Genomic DNA, 18,182 nt, shown 5'->3' on the forward strand with positions numbered 1-18,182 from the left:
CGGGACTTCACCTCCTCACCTGCTATTGGCTACTGAGTTGCTTGGAGGTCCCACAAGATCCAGAGAGTGAGAGAGAAAACCTCCTAGAAGCAGTCAGGCCCCTGTGAATGCTTGACAGGAGCCAAGCAAGGTCATCCTGTTCTTCCCTCTGGCCTCACTTCACTGGAGAGCCAGACGGGAGCAGGGAACACACTGTTTCTCTGCACTGTCTACTTGGGTCCTTCTCTCCACCACCCCCATGAATTAGCCTAAACCACTCCAGCTGTCACCTGACATAAAAAGGAAGAAACACATGAGGGGGTCCCTCCCTACCAGGCAGGGTGGAAGGTTAGACCCCAGGGCTAGGAGGAAAGGGATAGCCACCTGCCTCACTAAGAGCTCTTTCTCCCCTACCTGCCTATTTACATTCCCTGTCCCCCTCCGTCCCAATAAGCCAGTAATAATAATCCATTTTTTAAAACCCCGCAGTCCCTACTGCTGGGCTCAGGGACGCGAGATAGCTGACTCTGGCTGTCCATAAACATAAGAGACAGATGTTGCCAACATCTGGAGACCAGGGAGGCCCAGTCCTGCCTGGAACTGGGAAGAGTGCCCGGCTGGGCAGAGTGCTCCAAGGGGAGGGGACCCCTACCTGTCACTCATCTGGACAGGGGCCACTTCCACCCCAAAGGAGGGCCCCTAGGGCCTGGCCAGGGCTCCCAGGCGTGGAGGCCCTTTGGAAGGGAAGCTGGGCGGATGCTGCCTAGAGGGAGGGGACTTCAAAGGCTCCCCTAATCCCCAGTGACATTTTCAGACACAGGAGTTTGCTTTTTTATGCTGTGGATCAAAGCCCAAAGCTTTATAAATAACCCTCATAAAAACCAAGGGGCTTGTAAAGTTAACAATAAGTCACAAGGAGTGTATCTGGGGGCAGGACAGAGGCTGGGGGAGTCCTGATCTGCCCCACCGGCTGGCCACCCACCCCCAACCCCGATGAGACCAAAGATTGAAGTCCCTGCGGGAGGTCAGGAGGCAGGCCTGGAGGGCGGGGTTGGACTTGGCATCTCTTCTCCAGCCCCCTGCCCGCCCCCTGTAGGCATCCTAGAGCTGACCATTCATTCATTAAATCATTTCTTCTCTCATTCATTTTTTCTTTTTTTTTTTTTGCGGTATGCGGGCCTCTCACTGCTGTGGCCTCTCCCGTTGCGGAGCATGGGCTCCGGACGCGCAGGCCCAGCGGCCACGGCTCACGGGCCCAGCCGCTCCGCGGCACATGGGATCCTCCCAGACCAGGGCACGAACCCGTATCCCCCGCATCGGCAGGCGGACTCTCAACCACTGCGCCACCAGGGAGGCCCTCATTCATTTTTTCAATTGGTCAATCAACAAACATTTCCTGAGGTTATCCCTGGGCAAGGGCCCTGGCCAAGGAGCTTTGGCATTACTGGGGTTCAAATCAGCACTGCTGCTTCCAAGCTGGGCAACTCCTAGAAAATCACTTCACCTCTCTGAGCCTCAGTTTCCTCATCTGTAGAATGGGGATACATTTCGATCATGTCCTAAAAGAGTCATTGGGAGTCCTAGGTGGCATGGCATTTGGTAAAGGCTCAACACATGGGTTATTATTATTATTAATCAGGCAGAGTGATAATAATTATTATTAATAAAAAAAGAAAGGGACTTCTTTTCTTTGTCTGGTTCCCACTCCTCAAAATAACTTCCCCTTCTACCCTCATATCTGCGGGGCCTCAGTTGGGAGGTGGGTATTTTCTGTGCAGTTACAGGGGCCATGAGCCATCACCCAAGGAGAGGCTATTCCTAGAGCCGGGGGCGGGGGGGATGTGAGTTCAAATCCTGTCTCCAGCACTTCCCAGCTGCATGCCCCTGGGCCCCTGTCCTCCCTCTCTGAGCCTCAGTTTCCTTATCTGTAAAATGGGGACAGAGGGGAGGATTCAGTGAGGGCAAGAATATCCAGGCCCTGGAACATAGTAGGTGCTCAGTAAATGATAGTGGATCCTTTGGGCCCTTCTCACAGTGGAAATTTCTGGAGGGAGAGCTCAACATCAGTAGAGAAGGGGAAGGAGAGACAGAATTGGCAGATGATGAGGGTTCCTAAAACCCAGCACACTGGGAGCTGGAGCCCGGGCCCTCCCTTGGATGAGGAGGCCAGGATGTAGGACAGACTATGCTTGTGTGAAACCCCCTGCCCCATCAAAGGGCCTCCCCTAAGTGCACGTGGCAGCTTCAGGATGGCGGTGAGTCCATTTCATACATGAGAAAACTATGGCCCAGGGTGGAGGCATTTGCCTGTGGTCACCCAGCTAGATTGTGCCAGGACTGGAATTGGAACTCAGGCCTGGCTGATTCCAGATCAGCATTTTCTGCTGCTCCTGTAGGCACCAAAGGTGGGCAGCCCAGAGCTGGTTTCTCCCGAGCAGCACCCACCTGACCCAGCTATTCCTAACAAAGCAAATGCACTTCCAGAACTGGGAACCTGGTTTCACACCTGTGCAGCTCCTGTTATGGGAGATTCAAATTTAGCTGCTACCACCCAAGCTGCCAGCTTCTGTGTTCTCTGAGAAGAGGGATTAGGGTTGGGGAGCCAGGAGTGGTGGGCACGTGTCTTAGTCCGTTTGGGCTGCTAGATACTAGAGACTGGATGGCTTATGACAACAGAAATCTATTTCTCACAGCTCTGGAAGCTGGAAGTCTGAGATCAGGGTGCTAGCATGGTCAGGTGAGGGTTCTCTTCCAGGTTGCAGATTTCTCACTGTGTCCTCACATGGCTGAAGGGGTGAGGGATCTCCTGAGGTCTCTTTTTTTTTTTTGCGGTACGCGGGACTCTCACTGTTGTGGCCTCTCCTGTTGCGGAGCACAGGCTCCGGACACGCAGGCTCAGTGGCCATGGCTCATGGGCCCAGCCGCTCCACGGCATGTGGGATCCTCCCGGACGAACCCGTGTCCCCTGCATCGGCAGGCGGACTCTCAACCGCTGGGCCACCAGGGAAGCCCCTGAGGTCTCTTTTATAAGGGCACTGATCCCATACCTGAGGGCTCCACCCTCATGACCTAATCACCTCCCAAAGTCCCCACCTCCAAATACCATCACTTTGGGCATTAGGGTTTCAACATATGAATTCGGGGAGGACACAAACATTCAAGCCATATCAGTGTGCTGGTGAATTTCACTCACTGGTTCCATCACTCGGTCAGTCACTGAACAAACGTTTATTAGCCCCTGCCACATGCCAGGCCCCATGCTGGACACCAAGGCTGCCGTGCACACCAGATAATCAGGGGCCCTGCCCTGCTAAGCTGACAGGGAGGAAGCAGGTACGTTCCAGAGTGATCAGGGAGCACAGAAGTGGAACTCAACCTATATGTGGAGGGGGGTCAGTGAGAGATTTCTGGTAGAGGTGACAATTGAACTGGGACGCAAACAATGAGTAGAAGTTAGCCTGGGAAAGGGGGCAGAAGGACATCTCGGGCAGAGGGAACAGCCTGGGAAATGTGAGAAGGCACAGGATGTAGACACAGAAGGGGCCCTCCCACAAGCCTCCTTTGTTTCAAGATCAGAATCCTCCGAGCAGCAGGTGTGTCCAGCACCATGTGACCCTCACAGCCACTGTGCCCCTCACCCCTATCCCCAGCTAGATATTATTCCCATCACGGCACCTGAGGCAAGGGAGGCTCAGAGAGGTTGAGTAACTCGACTGAGGTCACACAACAAAGACACTTTGGAGCTGGACCAGCTTGGTGGTCCAAGGAGCTGTTTATCGGGGGCCCTCCCAGAGTCTCCAGGGTTTACAGCCTGCACCCTCAGCAAGTCACCTCTCCCTGATGAGTCTCAGTTTCCTTACCTGCAAAATGAGACCTAGGTGAAGTGCCCCCTCACACACCTGTTAAAGCCACATCTCTCACTGACTTCATTAGGGCAGTTGGCCTGGAAGCAGTGGTCCCTGGGGGAGGCTCAGCTACAAACCCTGTCCCAACTAGGCCAGGGACAAGGGGATCCCCCTGTAGGCATCTGGCCTAATTGGCAGGAGACCCCCGGGAGCTGTGCCCGCTTCGCTGTTATCATTTCATGACCCATGAAACATTGGTTTCAAGCGCCTCTGAGCCAACCCCAGGACCCAGCTCCTCTGTGGCCGGAGAATGGGCTTCAAACGCCAGACGGAGCCCTTCTCCCTTCCAGGCCCACACTGGATACCTCCCATAGATGCCATCACTTGATTCCCAAAGCACCCAGGGAGGTCAGTACCTGTGTCTCCACTTTCCAGAGGAAGATTCAGGGTTGGGGCACCACCCACAGAGCCCTAGCCATGCTGGGGGCAGCACTTGAGGGCTCCCTGGCTTCCCAAGCCTCGGTTCTCTCATCTAGAAAATGATGATGAGGCCCCTCTTTGGGCAAGGGATGGCCTAAGTTTCCTCATCTGTAAAATGGTGGGGATCTGACTTGCCAGGTTCCCGAAGGATTAATCACCAAATAATAAAAATAGTGCACAACTATTGAGCACCTACTGTGTGTCGGGTGCTTTTTAGGATCTCTGCAGGTATTAACTCTTTTAATTCTCATAGCAATCTCTGGAGGTAGCTCCTGGTACCATTCCCATCCTACAGTTGAGCAAACAGAGGCATTGAGAGGTTAAAAAACTCACCCAGGACTTCCCTAGTGGCTCAGTGGTTAAGAATCCACCTGCCAATGCAGGGGACATGGGTTTGATCCCTGGTCTGGGAAGATCCCACATGCAGCAGAGCAACTAAGCCCATGTGCCACAACTACTGAGCCTGCACGCCTAGAGCCCGTGCTCAGCAACAAAAGAAGCCACTGCAATGAGAAGCCTGTGCACCGCAACTAAAGAAAGCCCTGGGGCTTCCCTGGTGGCGCAGTGGTTGAGAGTCCGTCTGCCGATGCAGGTGACATGGGTTCATGCCCCGGTCCGGGAAGATCCCACATGCCGTGGAGCGGCTAGGCCCGTGAGCCATGGCCGTTGAGCCTGTGCGTCTGGAGCCTGTGCTCCGCAGCGGGAGAGGCCACAGCAGTGAGAGGCCCACATACAGCAAAAAAAAAAAAAAAAAAAAGCCCGCGTGCAGAAATGAAGACCTGATGCAGCCAAAAAAAAAAAAAAAAAACTAAACCTCACCCAAACTCAGATAAAGGTCTTAACACAGGAGGCCTCAATAAAGCTTAGCTTTCTTTTTTCTGTTCCACTCCCTTCAGTATCCAAAGAACCCCTGCCCACACTCTCCACCCTTCCCGTATCTTCCATCTCCTTCTACACAGTGACAAAGTGTGTCCTTTGTGGGATCACCTAGGGCACAGAGTTGCAAATGCTTTTGCCTTGACTAAAGTGAGACAACAGAAGGAACTTCCCAGCCACGGGAGCTGTGAGCCAAAGAGTGTGTTCCCCACAGTCAAGGCTGAGAGATGCTGAGAGAAAAACTTCCACGAGACAGCAATAGGGGCCGGGGGCAGACAGCCCTTCCAAGTTCCTTCTGGCCTTAGGATTCTAGAAGCAGGACGGCAGCGGGCCCACATGGTGCCATCTTGCTTGCATGTTTCTCCCTGGGGCTGGAGAATGCCAGGCTATTGTCTGGCACAGGGGGAGGGGGAGCTCCTCTGCAACAGGATCCTGGGATTGGTGACAACACCCCTTTCGCCACCCCATGCATGCCAGCCCCCCAGAGCAGCTGGGCAGCATTTCTGCTATCTGTGGGCTCATTTGTCATTCCAAGGGGGGCATCGCTGCCATGAGGTCCCTGGGGACAGCTCTGCTGGGCCCCATCTGATTGAAATCCAGGCCCAGTGCACACACGGCCCAGGGAAGTGGCCGCCCAGAACCTGAAATAAATAATACCACAGGCAGGAGGCACAAATCTGCCGCTAATTATGGCATATCCTGATTAAATGGGGTGCGTAAATAAATATTTCAGCTTGAGAGATGAATCGGCCTGGAGGACCGCTGTGGCCAGCCCCGCTCTGAGCCTCTCTTGTCCTGCTTCTTCCCCATAGGGGCAGACAAAGGACAGAGCCTTGGCCTCTCTTGCTATGTGACTCAGGATCGGCCTCTCTCCCCACTCTTGGTCTCAGTTTCCTCATCCATCAAATGGGTATCAGTGATCACCCTTCAGCCAAGTTCAAAGGTCTGGAGTTAGAATCTGAAAGGGCATTTGGGGTGACCAGGTTTCACAGAACCAAGGAGGAGTGATATTAATAGTAAAGAATAAATAATTGGGGGCCAGGTGGTCATGAGTTTGAATCTCAGCTCTGGGACCATCCCAGTGCCTCAGTTTTGTATGTTGGGTGGATGCGAAGAGCCAGTGGGTACTCTGAGCTGCGCCTGGCACTTAGCACAAACGGTAGCTGCTTTGAGGATAAGCGACACCACACACGTTATTGTCACTGAAGTGGAGGTCCCCAGAAGACCCAGCCCCAGGCAAGGTCCACATTCTCCATGCCTGCTCGGAGGCCCCCACCTAGAGACTTCTGTGCCTGGCCTAGCAGATGCCACCTACTCACTTCCGAGGGGCAGAGTAGTAATAGAATCGGGGGCCCAGGGGAGTGGAGGAGGAGGGAGAATCATCCTGGAAAAGTTTAAATCAATTAACTCCCTTCCAGAAAACAGGCTGGGAAATGTAATGGAGAAATAATGACTTTTCTCCACAGGATGGAATGACATAGACCAGGGCTCAGCAAGGAATTGGGGAGGCAGGAGCAAGAGCCCTGTCTGTGACTGCCTGTGTGGCCTTGAGTAAGTCTTGTTTCCCTCTCTGAGCCTTCATTTCCCATCTGTGCAAGGGGAGGGCTTGGGCCAGGAATGGCTAATAGATGGCATGCCTCCTGTCACTCTCCCCTCCCATGCCCATGGCAGGCATTGCTAATCAACTGCAGTACTGTTTTCATTGAACCAGGATGCCCGTAGCAAAACTAATCGAAGCCAGTGCTCGAGGCATTTCCCCTGGATGAGCCAGAGTTGGCATACAGGCACAGACTGGGTTTAGAGGGTCTGCAAGTCCTCCACTAGCACTAGGTCAATATTCACCAGTACCATTATCACTGGTTTGATAGACTCAGCATCCACCACAGCGCTAACAGCAAAGGTTAGCATTCCCTGAGTGTTAGCTCTGGACCAGGCACTGGTCTAAAAGCTTTCATATATTAACCTAATCTAATAACCATTAGATCTAATAACCATTAGACAAACCACTCCTATTATTATTATGCTCATTTTAAGACCAAGGCTCAGAAAGGGGAAGTGATTAGCCCACGATCACACAGCTAATAAATGGGATCAAGATTCAAACCCATGCACCTGTCTTGCCGGAAACAGGCCAGATGGGGTAAGGGAGACCTTCTCTTCTCTTCTCTTTTCACTGAAAGCCTAGGGAAGAGAACCACCATTTCTCCCCGCCAAGCTCTGTGCCAAATGTGTCACACACATTCTCAGTTTGGAACTACAATTATCCTTATATTCTGGATGGGGAAACTGAAGCTCAGAGGGGTGATGGGACCTGCCCAAAGTCATATGGCTGGTCGTTTGCTAGGGGTGGGGTGAGATGGCACTGTTCTCTATTTTCCACTGGCCCCCACCTGCAGGAATGATGCCCATTTATCCTGGCACCTCCAGTGCCCTGCCCAGGACCTGGCACCCTGGGGTCATGGAATGAATGAATGATACTAGTACTAGAGGAGTTCCAGGCTTAGGGTACACACCACCCCTTCCATTACCAGCCCTCTAAGCCAACTCCTTGTCCCTGTCCCTTGCTGACCCACCTGCCCCATCTGGGTGACCTCTCACCTCTGCTCATGACCCCAGATGACCCTGGAGGCTTCTGGTTGGGGACCAAATCCATCACTCCTGACTGGTCTGTCCCAGCCCTGGCTCCCCCCATCCATCTTCCCACCACAGCTAGAGGGAAGGGGATGGTGCTGCTCCAGGAAACCCTGTCCAGTGTCCTCCCATCACCTCCCAGACATCCTCTCCCCACCTGCAGAACCATTTGGTCAAATACCTTGGAACCCAATATATGACAGCTAAAGGCAGAGGGCTCTGGCTGGAGGGTACAGGGTGTGAAGGCACCTGCCTAGTACCCAACCCTCCCTCTTTGCCTCTCAGCAGCCCCCAGGGTGGAGACCCCAGAGACCCTCCAGAAAGCCATGGAGAAAAACTCTGTCCTGGGGACCAGGAGACCTGGGTTTGAATTCCTGCTCAGCCACTGGCTCGCTGTGTAATCTGGAGCAAGTCCCTCCCCTTCTCTAGACCTCACTTTCCCCATCTGCAACATGAGAGGATTGAACTCAGTGGTTTTCAAACCTTTTATTGTTGGAACAGTGGAGAGCTTTCTTCAAATTAAATCACGTGCTGAGTTCCGAGAGGAAAAAGAGATGAAATTGAATGTTCTCTGGTTGAAGTTGACGGTGTGAGGAGTAGAGTGTGGACCCCAGAGCTCTAACTTTTCCAGCTCCATTTGCCCACTGCCACCACTTACTAGTGGTCCCTGAGGCATCTTTCTAAAACTCTAAGGTTCCTAGAAAGACTTTGAAAACATAGGAATAGATATTTTTTCAATCATTTTATTATGAAACATTTCAAACCTACAGCAAAGTCGAAAGACATTTACAATGAACACTCAAATATCCACCATCTAGATTCTACCATCAATATTTTACTGTACTTCCCTTATCAAATAAGGGCACCCTCAAAGCTCTGCAAAATGCCATGACTCAGAGAGGACTGTGCTGGGGGCAGGGGTGGTTCTGAGTCCTTCCTGGGAAGCCCTGCGAATTCATGATGGCGACACCAGCTGCCTTAACAAATAGACCCCAGCATCTTAGTGGCATATCTCAACAGAGGTTCATTTCTCACCTAACAGTTCAGAGCCTGTGTTGTTGGTCAACAGATGGGCAACTTTCCTCAAGTGATTTAGAGACCCAGGTTCATCCATCTTTGGTCCTGCCTTGACCTAGAAGGGTCGATCACCTGCCTTAGGGCAGAAGAGAAAGCTTATAGAGAAAAGGCACATTCAGGTCTCACATCATGCTTGCTCACATTTCGTTGGCCAAAGCTACTCATTCAGCCATGCCTGGAAGTGTCATCCCCAGCTATATATTCTCCCTGGGCTCTGTTTCTCGGCGTCATTTCACCCATGGAATGGGCTATGAATTTCAGCAGGGGGTTGGCTATCTTTGCCATATCCAGCATGGCTGGAAGCCCCACCGGTCACCCTAAGTCATCCTAACCATCCCCTGTCTCCATGCTATCCCATGCCCAGCCAGCTCTCCAGAGGAGTTTAACTTTGCTCAATAAACATGTATTGAGCTCTTATTGTATACCTGGGCTCTGCGCCAACCCTTGACCATACAAAGACTAACAAGATCAGCCCCCTGTCCTTCAGCGCCTTCCAGTAAATGAAACAGACAGCTCTTTCCCCTCGAACCCTCCCTTTCCTGAGAGAAAGCCCGTGAGATTTTCCATTTAGGAGGGAGGGTACATGTGACGCTGGAACACTAGAGGAAGGATTGGATGTGATAGATCTTTACTAGGCACATTTTGTGTGCCCAGAACATTCACGTGGGTGAGCTCATTTCATTCTTTCACTCTGGCAAAGGCACTTTCTCCATTTCATATAAGCTAATGGATGCCCAGGCTCAGAGTGGTGAAGGACTTGCCTAAGGTCACACAGCTAGTAGTGGAGAGGGGATTTGAACCCAAATATCACTTTCTAGTTCCCTGCCCTTTTCTGCTCCACCAGGGTGTCTTCTGGAATCTGTGATAGAAGAGAGAGACAGAGCATTAGCTTCCTGACACAGGCCCTAAGCTAGGGGCTTCACACATGTCCCCTGATTTCTAAATCCCTACACCCATGAAGTCGGGGCTGTTATTCTTGTCATTTTAGAAGGTAGAGAGCCGAGGCTCCAAGAGGTGAACTGACTTACCCAAGGCTGCACAGCCAGTTTAATTTCATATCCTGGTCTGTTTGACCCCATTAGGTCACATCTTGATGTATGGGTGGTTTTTATGGCTAAACTTAGAGGCAGTGGGACTGTTCCTTGTTACCAGGATGGCTTAAAAGGCAAAGGGATGCTTTCTCCATTAACGATGGCGCGAACATATTTTAAGGAATGGAATGGTGTCTCTGAGCAACAATGGTTTACAAAACAGCTGCAGACAGCTTAGCAGATCCCCTCCCTGCTGGATCCCAGCCAGAAGGGGGCTCTGGGGCAAGGGAGGAGGCACCTTCCTGGAGCTCTCTGGGTCTGAGCCAGGGGCTGGGGCTGCGGGAGGGAGCCCAAGGCGACCGGGCAGGAAGCAGGGACCCAGCCCATCGACAACAAGGGCCCAATCAATGCTATCTCCCCAGGCCATGCCTGGCCAGACATTGATTTCTGCCGCTGTTGTTAACTCCCTGTTTATGTAACGCCTGAACTTTGCACAACTGAACCGTTTCATGTTCAGAAGAGGGCCTGTTGCCATGAAAACCAGGCTGCACATGACAGCCGGGATGCGGCGGTATCCCTGTTTTATTGGCCTACACTGAGTGTATTTTAACCTTGATAAGTCAATAACTTTTTGTACAAAAGGAGATCTGCCAGGCAAGCTGGGGAGGGCCGGCTGGCCTTTCCAGGCCAGAGGGGAGGTGGGGCGGGCTGGGTTTAATCCTCTGGAAATCTCACTGTCATTCAGAGCCCAGGAGAACCAGGCCCAGCTGGCCAGAGAGCAGAGATGACCTTGTTGGGGGGGGGGTCGTCTTTGATGGGGAGTTGCCAGGACTACCCCCATCTCCAACCATTTCTGGTTTGTTAAGGCCTCCAGCTAAGTCAGCAAGCCTTCGTGCAAAGACACCCACCAGGGCTCAGAACCTAGTCCCACCCACTCAAGAGCTCTGTGCCACCCTGATCAAGGCCACTGACCCCACCTCAGGGTCCACACCTGTAACACAGGCCAGTGGGTCCTCTTCATAGCTTGTTGCAAGGTTTATAGATCACATATGAGAAGCACCTGGGGTAGTGCCTGGTGCATAGCAAGGCCTCAGAAGATGGATGTTATTATAATTATTGTTGCTATATTTTACAATAATAATAATTTATTATGCTTATAAAGAGCCCATTAGGCTTTTGGAAATGTTATACATATTTTCTCATCATAGTCCTTGAGTTAGGCAGGGCTAGTCCCAATTTTCAGATGAGGAAACTGAGGCCCAGGGAAGTTGGCTGGCTTGTCTAGGGGGTCATGTGATAAGATGGTGGTGCCGATTGAAGGAACAAAGACTCCTGACTCCCAGTCCAGTGCTCTTTCAAACTCCATGCACAGGAATAGCCAACCCTGACTCTGCAGACATCACTAATCAATGGTAGCACAGTGTTCTTTCCATTCTAATCCTGAGTGAGGCCTCAGAATCCCCCTCAACACAGAGCTGGTATTTGAGATGAGACTCATATGGAACTCTGTGCTCCCAAAACGGCTCCAGGTTCAAGTCCCACCTCTGGCCCAAACTTACTGTACAACTTTGGGTGAATGCCTTCCCCGGGGTTTCCTGATCCCCAGTAGTGAAACAAAGGATGGGAGGCATTTAATGGTCCCTGGATTTTCTGGGGCGTCTCCCAAGTGGAAGGGACCCCCACCACCTCCTGTTTCCTGTCCCAACAACCCAGGCCCCTCGAACCCTCCCCAAACTCCATCTACAAATATTGACAGAGAAGCTGGTATGTGTCTGTGATTACACAAGGTGCTGGGGACACAGCAGTGAAGATGGTGACATTGAGTCCCACCCCTACAGAGCTGACAGTCTAGACAGGGAGACAGGAAACAAACAAGTCAACCCACAGTGCTCAGAGAGTTGCCAACAGTGATAAGTTTGGGGAAGGGAAAAGCAAAAGGGAGGTGCTCTGGGGAGAAGAACTTCAGATGGGGGTAGACAGGGAAGGCTTCTCTGAGGAGGTGACATTTAAGCTAATGAGCCAGCCGGGTAAAGAGCAGAGGAAGAGTGGTCTGGGCAGAGGGAACAGCTCATGCAAAGCCTTCAAGGTGGGAAGCAGTTTGGCGCCTTCAAGCAACCAAGAGGAGGCCAAAGTGGCTAGTGGGATGTGAGGGTGGGGTGTGGTCGGGGAGCTTGGGGGTGCCAGTCCCTGTGGCTACCTGGGCCTCCTCAGCACCCCTCAGTTGGCCTCCTTGCCCCATCCCCCCAAAGCTTGGCCCAGAGAGAGGCTCCAGGTACTGGGGATGGGGGGCAGGGCCGGGTGAGTAACAAGGTTACACGTGCTTCTTCTTTCTCCTTTTCTCCAGAAGAAGCATAAAGAGCTCTTTCTTTTCTGCTTATTAATAGCTCTGATTAAATTATCTCTGAAAAACCTACATGGCATGCACCAATGGGGGCTCGGCTCCCCCCAGGCTCTGGCCTAGATTACAGCAATGAGGGCAGGTGAGGCACCTGGGGGATGGGGAGGGAGGCTGGGCCAGGCCTGCTCCCCCTACCAGGATAAAGGCTCAGTCTCAGCCTCCTCGCCTCCCTCCCCAGCCCCAGCTCAGCCTCTGAGCCACCACCACTCTGGGGACATTCACCTGGGACACTGGGCCTTTGCATTGACAGTTCCCTTTGCCAAGAGCACTCGTCCCTCACCTCTCTCCTTGGCTACCTCCTGCTCATTTTTCCCAGGACAGCTGATCATTCTTTCCACCATCACTAGCCCACCAGCTGGGTCAGGTGCCTGCTCTGTGCTTTTCCCTTCCCTGTTACCCTGGGTGATAACTGCTAGTCGCCTTGTCTGTCCCCCATGAAACTTGATTTCCACAAGGCCAGGGACTGTGTCTAGGTTACTGCTGAGTCCTCAGTGGCGTGCACAAGGCAGGTCCTTAGGAAATGATGAATGAATGAGTAGGGTTAAAGGGGGAATGATCAGGCCTCAGTGAGAGAGGCATGACTAACCTTCCATACGTGGGAGGGGGGAAGCAAACATTCTAGGCTCCAGGCCTCTTGAGCAGTGCCGCTGTGTCAGTTAACCCCATTTCACCAATGGGAAAGTGAGGCACAGAGCAGATAAGTCACATGGCTAGTCACCTGAAGAGTTAGGATTCAAATCCAGCCTGTGTGATTGCCCTCCCTCTTCCTCTCCCTGCTCCCCCTCTACAAGAAAACAAAACAGAAACCTGGGCCACATTCATCCATTGATTCAGAGATGAATTCAACAAACCTTTATTGAGCATTGACCGTATGTCAGGCCCATGCTGGGGATAAAGCAGTTTGAATGCAGCCCCTGACCTCACAGAGCCCTCAGGTTGGTGGGGAAGACTGACAAAAATGTGGGCCATTATAACACAGACTGGGTGCATCTATGAAAGGGGAAGCACTCCAGCCTGGAGAGCAGTAGTCAGGGAAGGCTTCCTGGAGGAGGTGGCAGCCTAACGGAACTCTGAAGGAGGAGTAAGCATCAACTACCTACCTGGAAAAGAGGACATTTTAGATGGGGTGGACAACCTGGGCAAAGGCCTGGAGGCCAGAAAGACACCTGGGAGGATGTACAGGTGTTTTAACAAGGCTGAAGTGTAAGGGGCATACAGGGCACATGAGGAATGAGGTGCTCTCAGTCCCCTTTCCCCCTTGGGGCCTCTTGGACCCCTGGCTGGAGCCAACACAATGTTCAGGGGCCGACCTGCCTGTTGGTTCTACGGACCGTGGCAAATCCATCTTGACATTATCTCCATTCACATAATGCAGAGTTATTGGACACGACCAAAAGCAAGGAAAGGCTGGGTCAAGGCTGAGAGTTGGGGGGCCAGGGGACAATGGTACAAGGGTCTGACCTCAGGGATGTGGGCTGCGGGGAACGGTATGGGGTAGTAGCACTGAGCTTGTGTATGGGGCATAAGTGAAGGTCCGAGGCTGAGCATCTGTGGGGACATCCACCTGCCTGGAAGGGTATAGGGGCACCTGGAAGATGAGTTCCCTATGTAGCTACCTTCGAGCCTGCTGCTGCCTGAAATGCCACCATTTAGCACATCATGGACTCACATACCTTCAGAGATGGAGGGGCCTTTTGAGATCATCTAACCCCTTGGCTGCACTTTGGAATAATGTGGGGATCTTTGGAAACTACTGAGGCAGAGACGGGTTGCCAGCTCCAGAGTCTGATTGGCAGGGCTGGGTTATAAGCCCCAACCTCCACTTTATAGCAGAGGAAACTGAGGTCCAGAGAGGAGAAGAAACTTGCCCTCAAGGTCACACCCAGTCAATGAGAGGCTGGTACAGAGCACAATAAATCAAGGTCAAGGGCTCTGGTTGGGACCCCAATCTGTCATCGTGTGACCTTGTGCCAAGTCGCATGGCCTTCCTTGGCTGTAAGATGTGGATGATAATGGAATAGACCTCACAGAGTTGCTGTGAGGGTAAAAGGAGGTAGAAATATGTGATATAAATAGCACTGAGCATGCGCTTTGGCACATAGTAGGTGTCAAGTCATGGTAACCTACGACAGAAAAAATCCCAAACTTTGCAAAGGCTCTGGTGTGGCCCCCTGCCGCCATCTTCCCTTCCTGCTCTCTCTTTCTTCCCAGGGTTTTGATTGTCGCTGTCCCTCGCCTTGCACCTGGCCTGGGTCCACCAAGCATTCTCCCCACCTGTTCACACCCAGGTCCACACAGCAGGTCACCTGGGCAACTCACCCAGACGTCACTGGCAGCTCTGGCGGCTGGCCCAGGAGCTGAAGCAGCTGGTGGCCGGATCACGTTTCCAGGTGAATCCCCTCCCCCACCACAACCGCCCCCCACCCCGGGGGCGTTTGGGTGGAGCAGCGGGGAGAAATAGAGTGGGGCACGGAGACAGGGAGATGCTGGGAACGGGGAGCGTGGCGGGCGGCCTGAAACAGGGCCAGCTTCTGTCCTAGATAAGGCAGTGGGTGGCCTACTTGGGCCAGCGCTGGAGCTTCCCCGCCGGTGCCTCTCGCAGGCTCTCGGTAGGTGTGGGTTGGCTCCTGGAAGTAGGCTAGGGCCCAGCTATAATCAGCTCCTCCCACTGGGTACATTCACCAGGGTCTCCAGGGCTCTCCACATCTGAATGAGCACAGCTGGCATTTATTGAGCACTTACTGTGTTCGAGTCCTTTCCAGGCAATAACTCACTCTGCCCTCACACCAACCTGTAAGGTAGGAATTATGATACACAGACAAGAAACTGAGGCACAGAGCCATGAAGATAAATGTCAAGGCCACAAGGCCAGGGCTAGAATCCTGCTCAGGTTTTGTGGGACTGGGGGGTATGGGGTGGGATGGGGGTGAGGGTCACACAGACACAGCCTGAGTGTGGTGGGAGGAGTTCTGGCTGCTGCTTTGCATTTCTTTAGGGATCCTGAGATCTTTCCTGGAAAGCTGCCTCCCTAACTTGCTGTGTGATACACCCATGGCAACTGAGGGAAATGTCCCTCCCAGGGCTCAATTTCTCCACCTGTAAAATGGGACTGCTAAATGGGCCAACCCGCGGGCTATCAGAACAATTGAGAACCTATTAAGCTGCTTAGAAAGTAAAAGGCAAGGTGCGTATAGTTTGATGGAGTCAAAATTTGGACCCCAAAGAAAAAAGCAGGGCAAATAAACTTCCAATGAAGTATCAAACAAAACAAAACAAAACAACAAAAACAAAAACCCCAGGTGATACTGTGCTTCATTTTCTCCATCCGTTAAGTTGGGGCAGTGGGTACCGGTGCCTACCTCCCATGTGTGTGGTGAGGATCCCGTGAGGTGAAACTTAAAATGAGCATGGGGCCTGGTTATGTAGTTAGTGCTCCACAGATCTCAGCTGTGATGCCAAAATCAATCACTGCCAACAATATGAATTGAGGCAAAACACTCTGGAGTGTCACTTCACATCTCTTAGCCTCAATTTTCTCTATAAGTTGGGAGTATAATGATAGTACCTGCTATATCAGTTTTCTCTTGTGTAAAATGAGGGTGATAATACCTATCTCACAGGGTTGTGTGTGAGGTTTAGGTAAAGTATCAATACTTTACATGTGTTAGCTTCTTTTTTTTTTATGTTGGGGGTAGGAGTTTATTAATTAATTAATTTATTTTTGCTGTGTTGGGTCTTCGCTTCTGTGTGAGGGCTTTCTCTAGTTGTGGCAAGCGGGGGCCTCTTACCATCGCGGCCTCTCTTGTTGCGGAGCACAGGCTCCAGACGTGCAGGCTCAGTAGTTGTGGCTCACGGGCCTAGTTGCTCCGCAGCATGTGGGATCCTCCAAGACCAGGACTCGAACCCGTGTCCCCTGCACCAGCAGGCAGACTCTCAACCACTGCGCCACCAGGGAAGCCCTGTTAGCTTCTTTTATTACTTTTATTATTTTTAACAAACTCCTCATTGGGGTGTTTCCAAAATTAAGTGAAACAATGCAGACAATGCACCTAGCTTGTGCTACCAAATACTTGCTCAATAAAATGATACCGATTTTTCCACTCCTCTTTCCCGACAAAGGGACTACAAGTACCAGCATGCCCTGCGCTCCCAGTTGGGGCCCCTACGACCAGCGCTGGCGCGCTGCATGCCGGGAGTTGCAGTCCTCGCGAGGCAGGCTCCGCCTCGCCCCAGCTTGGGGGAGGAGGTTGGAGAGCCGCCCTGCCGGCCTTTGAATTTTGCCGCGAAAAGCGCGCGTGGCGGCCCCCGGCTCCGCCCCCCGCAGGACGCGGCGCCGCGTCACCCTGGTAACCGCCTCTCGGCCGCCGCTGATTGGGCCAGGCCGCAGGGGGCGGGCGGGGGGCGAGACGCGGCTGCGGCTGCGGGCGCTAGCGCCTGTCAGTCGGACCGGAGCGAAGCAGCGGGCAGGACTGCAGGGCTGACGGTTCCGTCGAGAGGCTGCGCGCGGCACCCGGGGGAGGCGAAGAGCCGGGCACGCCGCCTGTGGGGCGCGGCGCGCGGCACCCGGGCCCGAGGCGAGACGAGGCGCCGGCGCGCGCCAGGCGGCTTGAGGCTGAGGCCCCGGGAGCCCCCACGCGCCGCCCGGGGCCATGGGCGCGTGAGAGCCCAGCGCGCGCCGCCCCTGCTGCAGCTCGAGAGCTCGAACGCCCAGTACACCATCCTCCGGGCCGTCCTCACATCCGCCCAGCGCCACCCGGACCGGTTATTTCTCGGTGCCGAGGCCCCCAGGGCTGCACCCGAGCCTCCACCGCCCGCTGCCGCCGCCGCGGCTGCCGCTGCTCTCCGGCTTCCCCTCCCCCCACACCCGGGGCTCCGAGCAGGAGGAGGAGGGGCCGGTGCATTCTCGCCGCCTCTCTTTGCAACCTGCGGGGGCCGGTGCATGCCCAGCGAGGAGCCGGGCCGCTGCAGGTGCGTGCAGCCTCGGAGGAGGCGACCCCCCCCACCCTCGGGCGAACCGGGGGGCTGCAAGCCACGGGCGGGCGGTCGAGCGAGAGGAAGCAACAAAGACAGGCTGCAGCTGGGGCCGGCGAGAGGAGCCGTGGTGGCCGGGCTCCTGGCGCGGGCAGAGAGGGCGCCCCGGGGAGCTGCAGCCCCGAGCGGGACCCCGAGGGGAGGCGCAGCGCCGCCCGCCGGACGCTGTGAGCACAGGCCCCCGGCGAGGATGCGCCGCCTGAGCGCCCACGCGACCCGGACCCCGGGCGGACACGACCCCCGCTGAGCCGAGAAAATCCCAACCCCCGACTTCGGACGGCGTGGGCCGGCGCCTGGATAGACCACACCGACAGCGTCTCTTCCCACCCGGAGAGAGGCATCGGCCCCCAAAGGGGGCTTCCTCAGGCAGCCTCTGCCGCCTCTGCATGGCTGCGACCCGGCGAGCGGAGAGTCGTAGCCGCTGAAACCTGGTGCCCTTCGACGGCCTGGCTGATTAGGTGAGTTCCGCGGGGCGGGGTTCCGGGGTGAAGCTGGGGGCACCCTCTGGCGTCGGGGCAGCCAGATTGGAAATAAAGAGGCCCTGGGCTGTTGGGGGATCCTGAAGCAGCAGTGGCCCTTGTCTGCCCCTTTCTCCCCGCGCACAACTTGTCTAGACCGGCCTGTCGGCCAGAGTGGACACGGGGGGCTCGTTGTGAGGACTCCGGCAGAGCCCTGGGTGGGGCATCTGCCGGAGAGGAAAGGTCACCCCACCCCTAAAGCCAACAGACAAAGGTAGCAGCTCAATCACCCGAAAATTCCCCGGGAGTTCTTGCGTCTTAGAGGGGTTGGGGGAGCACCCAGGATGGGACACCTTGGGCTTCTCCCGAGTAGCCT

At 54.1% G+C, this 18,182-nt stretch overlaps 1 protein-coding gene across 1 annotated transcript in view; it reads left to right on the forward strand.

Annotated features, from left to right (window-relative positions):
* The first annotated feature begins 17,721 nt into the window (after positions 1 to 17,721).
* Positions 17,722 to 18,182, forward strand: part of FAM222A (family with sequence similarity 222 member A) — a 55,527-nt gene continuing 55,066 nt past the window's right edge. The window contains exon 1 of the mRNA XM_082641411.1: positions 17,722 to 17,806. The gene's annotated coding sequence lies outside the window, so the exon portion shown is untranslated. The remainder of the gene's footprint in view (positions 17,807 to 18,182) is intronic.

Source organism: Mesoplodon mirus (genome assembly GCF_964341445.2).
Source record: "Mesoplodon mirus genome assembly, chromosome: 13".
NCBI lineage: Eukaryota > Metazoa > Chordata > Mammalia > Artiodactyla > Ziphiidae > Mesoplodon > Mesoplodon mirus.